General features: G+C 41.6%; 1 protein-coding gene across 1 annotated transcript in view; it reads left to right on the forward strand.

Moving 5' to 3' along the window:
• ASAP1 (ArfGAP with SH3 domain, ankyrin repeat and PH domain 1) overlaps positions 1-18,158 on the forward strand; it is a 399,491-nt gene that overhangs the window by 63,830 nt on the left and 317,503 nt on the right.

The following is an 18,158-nucleotide window of genomic DNA, read 5'->3' on the forward strand; positions in this document are numbered from 1 at the left end:
AGGAGTAGAGGTTGAGTGAAGGCAGGTGGGCAATCATGGGAACTCCCTTCTTTGCCCTCCGTTTCTGGCTGGTAGGACTTCACTTGCCTAAACTTTCTATTACACATTTTAAAGCAGTTTCCAGTGAAACCAGAGGGAGGAGACCTCTTTTTTTTTTCTTTTTCTTTTTCTTGAGAGTACAACTCAGACTGGAGTGCAGTGGCACAATCATAGCTCGCTGTAACCTCAAACTCCTGGGCTCAAGCAGTCCTTCAGCCTCAGCCTTTCCAATTGCTGGGATTACAGGCATGAGCCACTGTGCCCAGCTCATTTTGCTTGCATTACTTTTTTTTTTTTCCTGTGCTGCTCCCCCACCCCTAACCATAGCCAGACCCCTTGGGCCTCTCTTTCCAGCAATTCTCCAGGGTCTCACTCTCCATGGCCCATTCCTGCAGTGGCCAATAGAATATTAACCAGGAAGGGCACATTATCCTTCTAAAGCCTGGAGGATCCAAGGGTTTAGAGCCCTGCGACTAAACAAGACAATAACCATAAACCATCCCTGACATTGGCCTAGGTTCTTTGCGCCTGCTGACCCCCAAGTGCCCACCAGGAAGGCAGCTGTCTTAAGTAGCCCCAGGCCGAGAGTGGCAATATGGAGTAGTTAGGAAATGGGAGCCATAAATGTGCAAGTGGGCAAGGTGAGGCAGCCAGTGATAAGTACAGTTAGGCTAAGATCCCAAAGCTGACTTTGCTAAGGGGCAGATCCCTGAAGGGGGCCCTCAAATGATTCTTTTCGCAGAATCCTCTTCCACATGTTACCTTGGAGGTAGTCTTGGATATCTTGTGGTTGGGGGCTTTGTGAACAGCGACACCACTATCCTTAAGGGAAAAATCATTCCAGCTCTGTTATCCTCTTTGTGTGAAAAGAAGCTGGATGCACTGGGCTCTTGACCTTTTCCAGGGCTAGGAGGTTGGGCACCTCCTGTGGAAGTTGCGCACCATGGTACAGGTCAGGATTCAGACTCACTCGCTCAGTGCAACTTTTAGCATCTGTGCTGCTTCCCCATTGGGAAGCAAGTGATCATGATGCCAGTTCGCTGAGCTGGGCAAAATCTGCATTTTATTAAAGTCGACAAGTATATAAGCTTGTTAAAAAGCAATTATACGAAATAATATAGCCACCTAGACCAAAGCTTGACCCTAACTAAATGCCTTTTTGCATTCTGAAGAGGAGGCTGTATTACCTGGGAATCTGATTGCAAAACTTTGCAGTTTTAGAAACAGGTAAATATTTATGCAGTTGGTAATAGGAGGATCTGGTTTTTAAACACTGAAATACAAAACTTCTGCCCAGATCAAATCCATTCCAGATCCATGGCAAATCATGTCTCTTTCGTTTGGCAGCGTTCAACTATGGCGTGGTTGAAAGAGAAGCTAACTCGGAGTCAGAACTGGTTTCAAAGCCTTAGTAGCTATGTGGTGGTGGACAGGCTTCTTAAATTCCATAAAATTATTCTGTTTTAACAGGGTTGTGTCGAGGATGAAATGAGATACATATCTGAAAGCACCAAGTCCCCTGTCTGCTATGTTACCAGTGCTAAATGTAATAATTTCTTTCCTATATTCATCTCTTTTAGCTTTTCCCTACTTATGGTCAGTTGATATTAGTCTGCCTCTGTTGTGAATATACATGTGTTGGAATCAACCTTGGCAAAGGTGTGAAAGCTCAAGGGACAGGGGTACCATAGAGTTCCTGAATGTGCGGTCATTCTCTGGCTAGAAGCGTTGGTCCCTTATTCAGATTAGAGACTGAAAGAGGACTTGGGTCAGATCTTGTGTGTGTGTGTGTGTGTGTGTGTGTGTGTGTGTGTGTGTGTGAATGTATGTTTATATTTATACTCCACTTTATTCTTCAGAGAATAGGACAGCTTATGTTAAGAAATATACAAACCAATGGAAATATTTGCATAAAATTCAGGACCATATATAATCTGGAATATAAAGGCCAGGGGTGGAGGTACAGTTGTGTCTATGACAGGATCTCATAGAGTTGTTACTTTGAGAGTTCAGATTTTTTCCTGAGCATGTATATGGGTGTGTGTTTGTTTGTAAGGTGTGTGTGTGTGTGTGTGTAAATTATACATACAATACTTGAACATTATTATATGTGTCTTTTGGTGAACAGAGGTATGCTCCTATTGGGTATATACCTACAAGTGAAATTGCTGGCTCACATTATCCTTTTATTTTTTGATTTTGTACCTATTTATATATTTTTTTAGAGACAGGGTCTTGTTCTGTTGCCCAGGCTGGAGTACAGTGGCATGATCATAGCTCACTGTAACCTCCAACTCTTGGCTCAAGCGATCCCACCACTTTAGCCTCCTGAGGCTAATGTGGTCACCATGGCATGAGTCACCATGCCTGGCTAATTTTTTTATTTTTTTATTTTTGTGGAGACAGGGGCTCACTATGTTGTCTGGGCTGGTCTTGAACTTTTTTTTTTTTTTGAGATGGAGTCTTGTTCTGTTGTCCAAGCGGGAGTGAAGTGGTGCAATCTTGGCTCAGTGTAACCTCCGCCTCCCAAGGCCCAAGGTTCAAGCAATTCTCCTGCCTCAGCCTCCCGAGTAGCTGGAATTACAGTCATTTGCCACCGCACCCAGCTAATTTTTGTATTTTTAGTAGAGACGGGGTTTCACCATCTTGGCCAGGCTGATCTCAAACTGCTGACCTTGTGATCCACCTGCCTCAGCCTCCCAAAGTCCTAGGATTACAGGCTTGTGCCACTGCACCCAGCCTAGTCTTGAACTTTTGGGCTCAAGCAATCCTCCTGCCTTGGACTCCCAAGGTGCTGGAATTACAGGTGTGTACCACTGGTCCCAGCCCTATCCTTTTATTTTAATTAACATCATCAGAGCAAATAATACTTTTAATATTAGCTTCATGGAAAGCAATGAAGATTCACATACATAGTAAAATCTCAGTTCTTTGGATTGAAAGAACATTTATGGGCTACATATGTTGTACTCTCACATAGCTTATTTAATGTTTATAACAGCCTCTGAAGTTGCTGTCATTAGCCTCGTTTTAGAGATGAGGAAAGTATGTCTAAGTTGATTATTTTGCCCAATGTCATGCAATCTGTAAATAGTAGGGCAAGGATTTGATTCCAGGTCTTTTGACTTCTAAGTTCTGTGCTTAGCTTGGACATGGCTGCCTTTTTTTTTATTTTTTTTTTTAAGGGAGTTGCACTTTCTCCAAGGCCTTTGAGCACCAAATATTTTTTAAGTTTATATTATCTTTGCTGGTTTGATTGGAAGCTCTTATAAAGATCTACATACAGCATGGTATCTTGCCTAAAACCTTTTTTTATTACACAGGTTTATCATCTTTTGTTTTTTGTTTTTTTTTTTTTTTGAGACAGAGTCTTACTCTGTCACCCAGGCTGGAGTGCAGTGGCACGATCTCGGCTCACTGCAACCTCTGCCACCTGGGTTCAAGTGATTCTCCTGCCTCAGCCTCCCAAGTAGCTGGATTACAGGTACGTGCCACCATGCCTGGCTATTTTTGTATTTTTTGTAGGGACAGGGTTTCACTATGTTGGCTAGGCTGGTCTCGAACTCCCAACCTCAGGTGATCCACCTTCCTTGGCCTCCCAAAGTGTTGGGATTACAGGTGTGAGCCATTGTGCCTGGCTAGGTTTATTATTTTGAATATCACTTATTTGAGGTTGCGATCGGTTGAGTAGAGTGTTTTTCACTAATTAGCAGGCCCATGTATTTAGAATTTATTTTTTGTGGAATGATGTGTTAGTAAATTTCTAGTTTGTGGTGGTACATTTTCCTCCCTTCCTTGTAACCCCTTTTCACTATTCTCAGCATAACTGCTGTGTTCAGTTTGTTGAAGGTCTAAAAACGAGCTCACCAAACTTGTTAGAATTTTGAGTATGGTAAGAGAAAATGGGAGCAAGTAAGAGCTGAGAGGGTGCACCGGTGATTAAAATCCATAGGTGTTTTGTATGCAAAAAAAAAAAAAAAATTCATAATGAATGTGTCTGTCTAGAGATTTACATGGGTTTTTTTGTTTTTTCTGGCTCTTGTTTTCCAGAAAATATGAGACTCTCTGTGTGTGTGTGTGTGTGTGTGTATTTCTCTGTGTGTGTGGGGTCTGTGTGTGTTTATGTCTGTGTCTGTGTGTGGGTCTGTATGTGTGCATGTATGTGTGTCTGTGTGTCTGTGTGTATGTCTTTCTGTCTGTGTCTGTGTGTGTCTGTGTATGTGTGTCTGTGTGTGTCTGTGTATGTGTATGTCTGTGTATTTGTGTATGTGTGTGTCTTATGTATGTCTGTGGGTCTATGTGTCTGTGTGTATATGTGTCCATGTGTCCAAATGCAATGGGTGTGCTCTCTCAGAAAAGGAAAGAGTGGGGTAAAAATTCCAGCCAAGGTCTGGAGAAAAGACTGTAATACATTTCAATCTGAATTCTCTCTCTCAGGCAACAACCTATAACAGAAAATAAAACCAGAATTTTTTGCCCTCATAAAGAATATTTGGGTTACCAGCTCTAGCCATCCATAGTGCATACAAAATTAGATATATCAAGCTACGGAAAAAAACTGTGGAAAAATCTTTTCTTCCTGCAAATGTTTCATCCTCACTTACGTCATTGTGGCTTGAATTCTAAGGAACCCTATGAGAAAGAAGGAAAACCAAAGAAAAGCCACTCTTTACCCTACAGTACTGTATCAACCTGCTGTAAGGGTATAGATAATACACTGGTAGGTATCACATCTATTTTATGTAAACAAATAAACTAACAACAAACCTGGTGTTCTGTTTCAGCTGTGACAAGCCCATTGCCGTTTGTCTCTTTGGCAGGGAACATTATTGTGGAATTTTAAATGATTGCTCTGGAGAGATTGGGCAGAACATTGATTTTAAAGCAAAGTCTTTGAGCTTTATCATCTTCCTTCCTGTGTGGAATCTGCCTTGTCTCCTCTCCCTTAGCCAAATTGTGCAAGGGTTGTGTAAATAAATTTGCTTCTTCAGAAATCCATTCCGTGGGAGCCTGTTGGCTCCTCCGTGACTGTATCACTGAAACAATTTCTGAGTTGAAATTTAAGTGCTTATAAAATGTAATGCCTGTACTTGGTGAATTGAGACCAGTCTTTTCAATAATTCTATTAACACCACAAAATAGGCCTGTTGCATGTCTTCAGAATAATTCAGTAGGATCCCTAGGCCTCTTAAATCTACAATCCCAAACACAGAGGACTGGTTGGGAAAATGACTCTGGTAGAATACTTCTCATTCGACCACTTCTGAGATAAGTCGTTTTCATATATTCTTAGTTGGTTCAGCATTTTCATAGGCCCATTGTATAAATTAGGATTAGATTTCAACTCTGTACAAACAAAAACCCAAGTAACATTAGCAATTAGGTTTGTTTGTTTGTTTGTTTGTTTTTTCTCTCTGACCAGAGAAGTCTGGAGGTAGTTCAAAGCTAGTCCGTGCCTCCGTGGTTATCAGGAGCCCAAGCTTTTTCTGTTTGTCTGATTCTACTGTCTTTATCATATTGCTTTAGGATCCCAAATGGTTGCTGGAGTGTCAGCCATCACAACCACATTACAGTAGGCAGCAGGATGGAATAAGAAGGGAAGGATAACAGGAGTCCTCTTCCAGCTGTGTTAGCTCTTTATAAGGCACCTTACCAAAAGTCCTACATAGCATTTCTGCTTACATCTCACTGGCTAGATTTAGCCATACAGCCACCCTAGCTGTAAGAGAGGCTGGAAGATGAGTCTTTTAGCTAAATAATTGCTGCCCCGAATCAAACTGGGGCTCTGTTGGTGAAGAAAGAGAGACCACATAGCAGGTACATAACCAGTAGTCCTGCCACATCAGCAGAGTACCATTTGTACAGAGAGTGCGGTGTAGTGGAAAGGGCTTGAACTTTGAAATTAGATAGACTTCTGTTTGAATCTTTACTCTACCACTTACTCATTTCAGCACCCTAGGTCTAGCCCGAGGAGAATAATAGCTACTTTGTAGGGTTGCAGTGAGGGTTAAACAAAATCATATAAATAAATTGCCTTATATACAATAGATACTAGATGATAGTCATTCTAGTTGTTATTAACAGGTAAGGTATGCCTTCTATGTTCACCACCATAGGGGTTATTTTTTAAATTGAGATAATTCATATAAAATTTGCCCTTTTAAGATATACAATTCAGTGGTTTTTAGTGTATTCACAAAATGATAGAACTATCACCATGGTCTAATCCCAGAACATTTTTGTCACTCCTCACAAGAAACCCTGTACCCACTGGTAGTCATTGCACATTACCACTTCCCCCCAGCCCCTGGTAACCACTAATCTGCTTTCTGTCTCTATAGATTTGCCTATTTTGCACCTTTAATATGGAAGGTATCGTACAGTATGTGGTCTTTTGTATCCGGCTTTTGACTTAGCACAATATTTCCAAGTTTTATCTATGTTGTAGCATGTGCTAGTACTTTATTCCTTTTTATGGCTGGATAATATTCCATTGTATGGATATGCCACATTTTGTTTATCCATCTGTTTGTTCATGAATGTTTGAGCTGTTTCCGTTTTTTTGAATGTTATGAATGATGCTGCTGTGAACATTGGTGTATAAGGTTTTATGTAGACATATATTTTCATTTCTCTTATGTATTTACCTAGGAGTGTCTTAGTTAGGGCTGCTGTAACAAATTACCCTAGACTGGATGGCTTACAAACAGCAAATGTATTTCTCTCAGTTCTGAAAGCTGAAAGTCTGAGATCAGGGTACCAGCATGGTTGGGTTCTGGTGAGGCCCTCTTCCCTGTTGTAGGCTGTTGACCTCTCATTGTGTCCTTATATGGCTGAAAAACAGCTAGAGAGCTGCTCTCTGGTTTTGTTTTTTTTTTTTTTTTTTTTTTTTTTTTGAGACAAGGTCTTACTCTGTCACCCAGGCTGGAGTGCAATGGTGCGATCTCAGCTCACTGCAACCTCTGTCTCCTGGGTTCAAGCAATTCTGCCTCAGCCTCCTGAGTAGCTAGGATTACATGTGTGCACCACCACGCTTGGCTAATTTTTTGTATTTTTAGTAGAGACAGGGTTTCACCATGATGGCCAGGCTGGTCTTGAACTCCTGACCTCAGGTGATCGCCCCACCTCAGCCTCCCAAAGTGCTGGGATTATAGGTGTGAGCCACCATGCCCAGCCTGGGGTCTCTTTTGTAAGGCACTGTTCTCATTCATGAGGGCTCTACCCTCATGACTTAATTACCTCTCAAAAGTGTCACATCGTAATACCATCACATTGGGTTAGGATTTCAACATATGGATTTGGGTGGGACACATGCATTCAGTCCATAATAGTAATGCAATGGCTAGGTCAGATGATAACACTAGGTTTAACCTTTAGAAGAGTTGCCAAATTTTACATTCCTACCAGCAATGTGGTGGGTTCCAGTTTCTTCGCGTCCTTGACAATACTTGATACTTTCCATCTTTTTTACTACAGCCATCCTAGTGTGTGCCAAATGGCATTTCATTGTGTTTTTGATTTGCATTTTCCTAATGTTTAGTGATGTTGAGCATCTTTTCATGTGCTTATTATTCATTTGTATATCTTTGGAGAAATGTCTATTCAACCCCTGTGCCCACTTTTAAATTAATTATTTATCTCTTTATTATTGGGTTGCAAAAGTTTATATATTTTGAATACTAGACCTTTATCGAATGCAAGTTGAGCATTCCTAATCTGAAAATCCCAAATCTGAAATTCTCCCAAATCCAAAACTTTTTGAATGCCAACATGAGATGCTGACACTTTTGCTTTCTGATATTTCATTGTGTGCAAACTTTGTTTCTTGCACAAAATTATTAAAAATATGGTATAAGATTACCTTCAGGCTATGTGTATAAGGTTTATATGAAACATAAGTGAATTTTGTGTTTAGTCTTGGGTTCCATCCCCAAGGTGTCTCATTATGTATATGCAAATATTCCAGAAATTAAAAAAAAAAATCTGAAACACTTCTGGTCCCAAGCATTTCAGATAAGGAATACTCAACCTGTATACGGTTTGAAAATATTTTCTCCAATTCTGTTATGTGTATTATCTAATTGATTCTGTATAACAATCCTTTGAGGTAAATATCATTATCCCCATTTTACAGATAAGGAAGCTGAGGCTCGAAGGCAGTGAACAGCTTGCCTAAGATAGCATATCTAGTAACTGTGAAGATGGTACTGGCACCCAGAAAAAGATTAGCCAGGGCTTTTTTAGTTTTAGTGGTAGAAACCCAACTCAGACTAGCTTACACTAAAAAAGAAATACAGTTGCTCACATTACTAGGCAGTCCAAGGGTTGGACTAGCATTAGGCATGGGATAGATTTTTGTGGATCCAGTGGTTCAAACAGTGTCACCATGACACTCCCCCATCTCTTGCCATCTTTTGGTTATGATCATTCTTAGGCCAGCTCTCTCATGTGTAGCAAAGATGGTCACCAGTAGCTGAAGGCCTACTAAGTCTTTTGAGTAGACTTAGAAAAGGCATATTCCTCTATATCCATGAAGGATTCTGGTTGGCCATGCTTGAGATAAATGCCTGTTCTGGTACCCATCAATGCTGTTTTCAGGATTCTGTAATACTCTGATTGGACAGCCTGGGTCCAGCCCTTTAGTTGGGAAAGTAGAGACATGACTGATAGTCTAGCAAATTACCTGGAGTCAGGGAGGAGTAGTTCCTACAAGAAGGGGATGTAGGGCAGACAGACAATGTAGTCAGTATGCTAAAAGTCTGTCTGAACTGCTGATAATTTCAGGTTGTTAAAATTAGTTGGGAGTAAATGAAAGTTAATTCTTAAACCCAAACATAGGGAGAAAGGTAGTTTATTCACACACAACACCCCCATGATATTGAAAATAATATTCATGAAAATAATATGATATTGAAAATAAGTTCTCTGCTGTCTATGTAAATAAAGCAATTTTACAAATTAGTTTGTATAATGCCTCTTAACCTGTAAGGCTAGAGCAAAAAAACTAATTTTTTAAAAACAAAAACACAGAAAATATTAGGGAGCAGAAGCTGGATGCTCTGACAAAAGGTTTGCTAGCAATTTTAGAGACTTATTTTTTTTTTCTAAATTGGAGCCCCTAGTGTGATTTTGAATGCTCACATTTGAAAAAGGATGTTAACTAAATAGCATATGCTAAGAAGAAAACTCTGCAGTGGGTGGGCAATTTTCCTTTTTCAAATGAAGCAATGCCCTACATTTGACATCGTTATGGAAAAATCCTGTTACGATACAACTCATTGTTATGTGGGTTCAAATACATTGCAGGTGAAATCATATTTCTGAAAAGCAACAAGAGAATGCTGTGACAGATTCATGTAATGTAGAGTATCCTTAACAGGGGCCCCAACCCAGACGGAAGACCTCCAGACCGTTCTTAGCTTTTTGAAGCAGAGCTGGGGACCTCTTGGTATTTGGGGTTGGTAGTCACACTGATGTCAAAAAAGCATTTATTGAGCTATAGGATGCCATTGCCAAGGGACCTCTGAGAGCCTGTGCCCCAAGTTGCTGATTTTAACCACAAGGAAAGTGAGGCCAAGGGAGGTGAAATTATTTGGCTGAGGAAAAGGAGCCGACCTCCCTGGCATTCCATGTCACAAACATCTTGGTGCTAAAGTCACAGATAGCTACCATTTATCAAATGTTTCTTTTGGAGTAGTATTTCAGAGGCTCAGTGGCTTTGAAAAGTGCTCATAAAAATATATCTAGCTGCACTGTGGGCAAATCAGAGAGAGAGCATTACATCAAATTACTTTTACTTGGACTTTACATTCATCGGTCACATTTTTAAAATACACCTTTATTTTCTGTTTGAATTATTTGAATATTCCATCACTTGTGCTGAAAACCAGTATCTTTGCCTACATATGAGCTCCTTGATGACAGAAGTTGTCTCTTATGTTTTAAAGTTTATTTTTGGCTCTTAAAGAATCTAGTGACCGGGTGCGGTGGCTCACGCCTGTAATCCCAGCACTTTGGGAGGCCGAGGTGGGCGTGGATCATGAGGTCAAGAGATCGAGACCATCCTGGCTAGTATGGTGAAACCCCCGTCTCTACTGAAAATACAAAAATTAGCTGGGTGTGGTGGCGCACACCTGTAGTCCCAGCTTCTCAGGAGGCTGAGGCAGGAGAATTGCTTGAACCTGGGAGGCAGAGGTTGCAGTGAGCTGGGATTGTGCCACTTCACTCCAGCCTGGGGTGACACAGAAAGACTCTATTTCAAAAAAAAAAAACAAACACAGAATCTGGCATAGTACCTGTTTAGAATGCAAATAGTGATATTCGTAGCTGACGTTTATTGATCACTTACTATATACCAGGCACTGTGCTAAGCATTTGCACGGATTATCTCATTTCAATCTTACCACAACCTCCAGAGAGAGGGTTTATCATCATCTTCCTTTTAACAATAAAGTAATTTAAATTAAATAACTTACCTAAGGTAACAAATCCTATTAAATGGCAGCGCTGAGATTGAACGCCAGGTAATCTGAATCCAGATTGCACACTCTTAGCCACTAGAAAGGTTATAAAGCTGCTTAATAACTGTTTGTGGATTAGAACTGAACTGACGTTCCCTCCTAATACCTCTGTACCCAGGGGAGAATGAGACTCAGGAGGCAATGATCTCATCTCTGAAAATGACCAAGGGAGGAGGAACTTTGTCAATCACGATAGTCAACTGGACTTGAGAAAAGGAGAAATTTGACCTACACTCTGCCTGTACTGGGAAGCTTCCCTGGGTAAAGGGTGGGTGGCTTAGAAAAGTAGCACAACTAGGTGAGTACCATGGGGCACAGTCCTCTTGCCCCAAATTAGGAGTGTCAATTAAGTGATAGTGTGCCAAAATTTTATACTGTTACAATTTTTAAATAGTAGGCAATTGTGCGTAGGCATTTCTTGACGCTGTGATGCAAAGACAACATAATCTGTTGTAGATGGAAGTTTCTGAAGGTCTTTAATCCTATCCTTGAAATATAACTGGGAAAGGTGAAATGGAAAACCCTTGGGAACCAGGCTACCTGGCATTTGGCCCAGATCCCACAAATCTGTCAGGGAACACTGGGCAAGTCAGCTAACTGCTTGGGAATCAGTTTCTTCATCTGAAAAATGAACAGTTTAGAAAGCACTTTATCCTGAAAATTCTCTCTGGCTCTTACTGCGTATAATGTAAGATAATGAAAGCAACTCTAAAATCCAGGATTGCTTCTGTGGATCTTATTCTCTTCTAGATCTCTCCATTTCTCCTCTCTCAATTCCTCTCATACCCTTCCCCCTATAAATGTTTGCTCATTCATTCAGTCAGTCTTCTTTCCATCTATTCAGTAAGTATCTCTTAAACACGTGGGGCTTTGGGGCTATAATATCAAATAGAAACCCTCTCTGGTCTTAGGTAGCTCACAGTATAGTTGGAGAAATATAAGTATTTGGAAAATGGTACCCTGGAAAATGGTACCATTGAAAAGGGCCATAAAAGAGGAACGTTCTCATTCTTGACATAGCACCGAAGTTGGGCATCATTAAAGGTGATCAACTCAACTTAAAACAAATTCATCAAAGAAAAAAAGAAACCTGGATGTTTTGTAAGTTTTCTCATTTTCAGGTGAATGTGACTTTATCAGAAATAAGCAAGATTTTAAATCCCTCATTCCTGTAGATCGCAAGTTTTTAGGACTCCCATAAAACACCATGATTTTTTTCTTCATTGGAGGTTGTTTTACTTGTAATAGAAATGATGTAGCTCATAAAAGGGAGCCAGTTCAATTCAAAGCACATTTATGGGGGCCCACAAGGGACCCCAACTAGGCAGTGCCTTCCTAGAGAAGAAAAAGCCTACAGTGTTTGGATTCAGACTGACTGAAGAGCATTTCTCCACTTATTAACTGTTAACCTTGAGCAGATTGTGCATATCTCTGAGTTCTCTTGCAGAAAACACACTACCTCACTAGGTTACTAGGAAGATTTCAGGAGATGGTGCTTGTAAAAGACCAAGCCTGAGGCTACAGGAATCTTCTGTCCTTGCTTTAGTTCCTGGGGGATGTAGGTGATACCGACATGGGTAGTATTTAGTCCCTGAATGCTGTCAGGGATTGATAGTCTGGGACTTTTGTGGTATAGGATACTTAGTTGGAAGATATGAGGTGTTTGTTTGTTTGAGGTTTGTTTTCTGTTTTTTTTATTTTGTTTATTTATTTAGAGACTGGATTACTCTGTTGTCCAGGCTGGAGTGCTGAGGTGCAGTGGTGTGATCATAGCTCACGGCAGCCTTGAACTCCTAAGCTCAAGTGAGAGATGAGTCAGAGCCAAGCCCTTCTGCTAACAGAGCTATTTGTTGCTGAGGAAGTTCTCAGTTTCTTCCTCCGAATGGTGCCAATATCCTCCAGTTGCTTAAGGCAGAGTGAGAGAAGCTGACTGCAGATACCCACATGAAGATTAATCCCACCTGGAGGAATGGGGCAAGGAGAGTGCTCTCTAGACCAGTCAAGCTTGCATTTGAATTGGGCTTGTAATGAGTTCCCTAGAAGGAAAAAACACAGACATATACTCCAACAGAAAAAGCATCCTGGGGCTGTGGACTCATCCATTGTCTTTGATAAGCCAACAGAGCACGGTGGCTGATCACATGGGCTATGAAATCAGATTGCCTGGGTCCTGCTCCACTACTTGACAGGTGACCTCTAAGCTTCAGGTTTCCCATGCATAGAACATGGGGAATAATACAGTACCTGCTTTATATTGTTGCTGCAAGTATTAAGTGAGGTTGTGCCTGCAATGACTCAAGATAATACAGGGCACATAATAATAAGCACAATTATTCTTTCATAGGACTAAATAAAAATACATCCCTGAGATCATTCAGTTGATATTTACACTACATGTCTTCTAAGTTCCCACCATTTTGCCTCTTTTCTTCCTACTTCCATCAGAGGAACAGGGAGGTAGAACAGAGTAGTTTTTTGTCTCCAAACAAACCATGTTCTCCTCTTTACTGAGAAAACTCTAGTGGTTTTGCTTGGAGTAGTTAAATTGAATTAAGTACATTTGGGACTAGAATTGGCTTTTTTTTTTTTTTTTTTTCTTATTATTACCTGAAATTGCATGAGTGCACTTGGGAAGCACTCATACAAAGAACATGAAAAGAGCAGTAGTTTATGTAGACTATGGCAACATGAGCCTAACTGTAAAAGATGGAATAAAGTACAGCCCTCCCTACTCCTGCTCCTTCAGCATTTTCCTTTCCTCCACCACTTCATTAAGATGGTAGAAAATGAATTCTTAAGTTGTCAGGTGAAATAAGGATACTTTCTTTGGTTGCCTGGGCTGGAAAAAATATTGTATCTAACAAAGTAGCACTACACAGAATATAGTAAAGAGACCAATTTTGCAGGCAGCAGAAAAAGCATTGGATTTAGAGTCTGCCAGGCTCAGGGACATTAACTTGCAGTGAGATTTTATTGTGTCTCAGTTTCCATTATTGTAATACTTGCATCTCAGGACTGTTATATGAATGAATTCAGACATTACATATATAACAACCAATGCAGTACCTGGCTCCAGATGGAAGCTGAGAAAGTAGTATTCTATACTCCAGCAGCCTTAGGTTTCTCTGGTAAATTTGGGATAAATATACTTCATAAAGTTGTCATGAGGCTTAAAGAAGGGTAAATGTGTTCTAAATTCTATACTTGCCAAAGTTTCTGGTACATAGCAGGTCATGGTGACTATTTTGTTTTTGCAAGAATATCAGAATTTATTTTATTATTTATTTAAAAAAATGATATGTAGTCTCACCATGTTGTCCAGACTGCTCTCAAACTCCTGGGCTCAAGCAGTCCTCCCACATCAGCCTCCCAAGTAGTTGGGATGACAGGTGTGTGCCACTGCACCCGGCAAGAATATCGTAATTTTTATCTCCAGATAAGGTTTTCAAAGTTCCCATAATATCGGAAAAATAACTGTCTACTTAGGATGTCTGAGAGCCTGCTAAGCACTTTATATACCTTAGCTCATTGAATTCTCAGAACACTGAGATAGGGGCTGTCATTGTCCCCATTTTATAGATATGAAAACTGAGACTCAGAGAGGAGAAATACTTTAACAAGGTCTAGTAGCTTCTTATGGCAGAGACAGGAGCCTGTCTTTTTTATGTGAGAATCAGCTGATAATTCATGCTCCTGCAAAAGAAATGCCCCATGCTATCATTCCCTAGAAGTTGTTTTGCTCAGATTATCCTTCTTTACAGGGACTGTGTTACATGAAAATCGGCTTTTATTTTATTTTAGTGAGTTGGTCTTAACTTACTTCTCATCTTGATTGGTATTCATCCAGTTTGATTCTAGATACTATTTATTTACTTCCAAAATCCAAGCCATCACTAATGCATCTGGCCTAACAAAGGAAACTTTGAGAATAAGCGAGGTCTCTGAAGCCGGTTTATTCCCAAATCTGAGATCCCGGACTTTGGGAATTACTGTGCAGCCTTCTCCTCTCCCTCTGCTTTCCTCCTCCTAGTGACTAATTTAGAGATATCTGAGTGGTGGAATGAAAGCAGATGTATTTATAGTCATCTTTCACAGAAAAGGGGAGTTCAAAGGGAAATCACATTGGTTATTGACTATGCATCAGCCTATGTATCCATATCTTCTTATTTCATTTCACATAATAATCTGAAACATAGCTTAGAAAACAAGGTGAATAAGCAACAAAGTAGAGATTTAAGCTCAGGTCCATGTAATAAAAAGTGTGTTCCCTTCCCACTTTAGCCATTGTCCTTGTTCCATGAGAGCATCGGGAGCCTGTGATGAATGCTGTCGCTGGCTAACACTGCAGATCAGAGCACCAAGGGCTCCTTGTGGTTTCTTGGGCCCAGAGAGCACCTCTGACTCCCCACCCACACTCCCCCACCTCTGGTTTCTGGTCAGTCATCTTGCAAATGCACCCCCCTTGGTTATAAGACAGATGGATAAGAGTGAGGTCTGCAACTGAAAATGCAACTGAGAGCCAATTCCCTGATGGCAAGTGGTTCATTAGCGCCATTGCTGTTCAGAAGAATAAGCCACCACTGTTCCTGCTGCCTTTTTTCAAGGAGACAAAGTGCATCCTGCCATAATCATGGTGTTACCTCAGTCAGCAGTGCTGAGTAAGAGGCAGGCATGAGGAGGACAAGGTTGCTGAACAGTCTTATTATAATGACGACAACGGAGATGATGCTTGCTTTATATATATAAAGCCAGGTGCACACAGGTATGTGTGTGTGCACATTTTTCCTGGCTTTGGGGAGGATGGTGTATATTTAGGGGCAGCTCCACACAAAGAAATCCAGCATTTATGTTTTTCCCATGTCAGTCTCTATTTGCTTTCAGATATCCAGGAATGATTTTCAGAGTATTTGAGAAAATGAGAGGTGCAGATGGTTTTCACTGAGGGATGGTTTCAAATTTAAAGAGGATTATGGCCCAGAAATGGTGGGTAGAGGTGTGAACCTTTGAAATTCTAATTGCAGACCAGTCTGAGGAGGTATATACTTACCAGAGCACAATATCTCATTGTAAGCATATTCCTTTCTTGGCTGAAGGAGACGGGGGAGGAGCAGATACATAACATAATCTTCAAATGAAACTGAAACAGAAATTGATGGCAGTAGTTTGGAGTCTTTGGTGAATTCAGTCAAGAAAGAAATCCCCAGCTGTCTACCACTGCAGTTAGCTTAGCTTGTTGTAATAATCTTTCTTCTTTGCATCTGCAGAGCTGACTGTATACACAAGTTGGCTCCTGCTGGGAGGAATCTGTGGTCATTTTGACACACCCACTCCTTTATTTTACAAAGGATAGCACCAAGGCCCAAGATGACAACATCAGTTACTAGGAGGGAAAACTCTGGAACCCAAGGCCTCTTGGAATTGAGGCAATTGAGCACTGACTTTTGGCTTTTAATAACAGCTCATGTTTATTGAGTCTTTACTATAATGCCAGACAAAGAAGATGGAAGGAACTACCAGCTCAGTGGAGGTGACAGGTGCTAGACGACTACCTGGAATAGATGCGAAAACAGAATAAATGCAAGAATCCAAGTCTGAATTTGTTTCCAGCCTAGAGGAAGGAAGGCCTTCTTGGAGTTAAGTCTAAGTGCTGTGTGTTGTCAGTGCTCTATGGGGTAACTGAGTCTCAGCTTAATTAGCTCAACTGGTATGGGCCATATTTGTTCCAAGTCACAGACTTTTCCAGATGCAGGGTGACTTGGTTAGTATGTGGGGAAAGGATGGTAGGATTTTCTCCTGGGTGGCTCATACTTCAAAAGACCGTGTTTTGTCAACTACAGCACATGAGCAAGTGACCTCCAGGTATGGATCTTCAGCTGCCTGCTATCATCATCTGGCTGTCTCCCCTGAACTTCAAACTTGGTGTGTCCCAAGCCAAGCTTTTAAAGTGCTAAATGAGGACAAAGTTGAGTGCCTGTTTATTTATTTACTGATTTTTTAAAGAATGTCTTTTTAAGTTGATTTCTCAACTTCCCCTTGCCAGGGAAGAATATTTATTTATGTACATTCCCCTTACAAAATTCTCCCTTTAGTTAGCTGGAACACTTGCCTACCTGAAGCATGGCCTCTTAGAGGACATTGATGAGCATCTCGCTGGAGGCACAGTGCAGGTTCAGTACAGACAATAGAGGGAGGTGAACATCTCACACTTGTCTAATGGCTTTCCTGTGCACAAAGCACTTTCTCATCCATCATCAGTGAACTCAACAGAACAGCCAGGTCCTGGGGTTGGTGTCCTTATCTTTTGCTTTCACGTGAGGCAACTGAGGGCCCAAGATGCCATAGACAACAGGATTATCTGGGTGACTTACTCTTGTCATCCTTTTCTCAAGATGTCACCTTGTCAGCAAAGCCTTCTCTGCAGATTCTTTATACTGTAGCGACTCCTTCACTTTCTTTATATTTACTGCACTTTATATATTTGTGAGTTGTCTATTTCTGTCCTAGAAGGTAAGCTTCATGAGAGCAGGGGCCTTGGCATTACTCAATCTCCAGGGCACATAGTTGGTGCTTGGTAAATATTTGAGAGTTAATGAGGTGATGTATTTTGACAGCCACTCGACTACTTCTCTGTAGCAGGCCCAAGGCTAAGACAAGATCGCTGCTTTGGGGCACTCCCTTGTAGTCAGGGGTAAGAACCAGAGAACGGATTTGAGGCATAACAGTGCAAGATGGCAGGAGCCCAATTTCGGGGGTGAGGGGTACGGCGCGGTGGGTGTGTGTTAGGGAGGACAGGCTCAGCCTTGCACCCTAAGGCTATCAGAGGCTCTCCTGGCTTGAATTACAGGTACCAATCCTGTGGCCCTTCCCAAAGACCTAGCTTTTTTTTTATCCTCCTTCTTCTTTTAAACCAATTTCATACTCAGTGAATGGTGAGAAATTAAATGGATTCTTCGGACCAAGTAGATTGAGCTAGTTTTAAAATTAGCCATCTGTCAAGGCCGAGGAGTGAGGTATCTGTTGGTACTTTTTCCACCGAAATTTGGCATCTGCTTAGCATCGAACACCACTTGCAGCTCGGGCAATGCCTTTTACATTCCCTGACCCTCGGCTTTCCTGTGAGTTAAAACAAAAGTGCAAACGAAAGATTAGAAAGTTTTTTTTTTTTTTTAAACCCCAAACCCTTCATTCGTCTTCACGCTGCATTGTAGCAACCTAAGCCAACTGCACAAAACCAGCCTTTAAGCGGCGAGGACACCCTGTAGAGAGATGGGGCGAGCGGGCGAGAGGGCAAGCCCGGGCCCCGTGAGGCCGCCCCTGCGCCCAGCGCCTCCTTCGCGGGGTCGGGGGCCCTCTCAATAGGAGGCGGCTCTCCAGGGGCCTCACTTCCTGCACCCACACGCGACTAAAAAAGAACACGTACAACTTTTTTGGGCCCCCTTCTTGCAAAACGCTGGCGTAACGAGCTCGCTGAAGTAACCACTCCGGGGGCGGACCAGGGACTCGGGCTTCCGGAGCCCCTTCCCAAGCAGCCGGGGTCGGGAGCGGCCGCTTCGGAGCCAGGCCCTGGGGGCGGTGCGCGAGCGGGGACGGGGACGGGGA

The sequence above is a fragment of the Rhinopithecus bieti genome, unplaced genomic scaffold, assembly GCF_001698545.2.
Source record: "Rhinopithecus bieti isolate Rb0 unplaced genomic scaffold, ASM169854v2 scaffold_54, whole genome shotgun sequence".
In the NCBI taxonomy this organism is placed as follows: domain Eukaryota; kingdom Metazoa; phylum Chordata; class Mammalia; order Primates; family Cercopithecidae; genus Rhinopithecus; species Rhinopithecus bieti.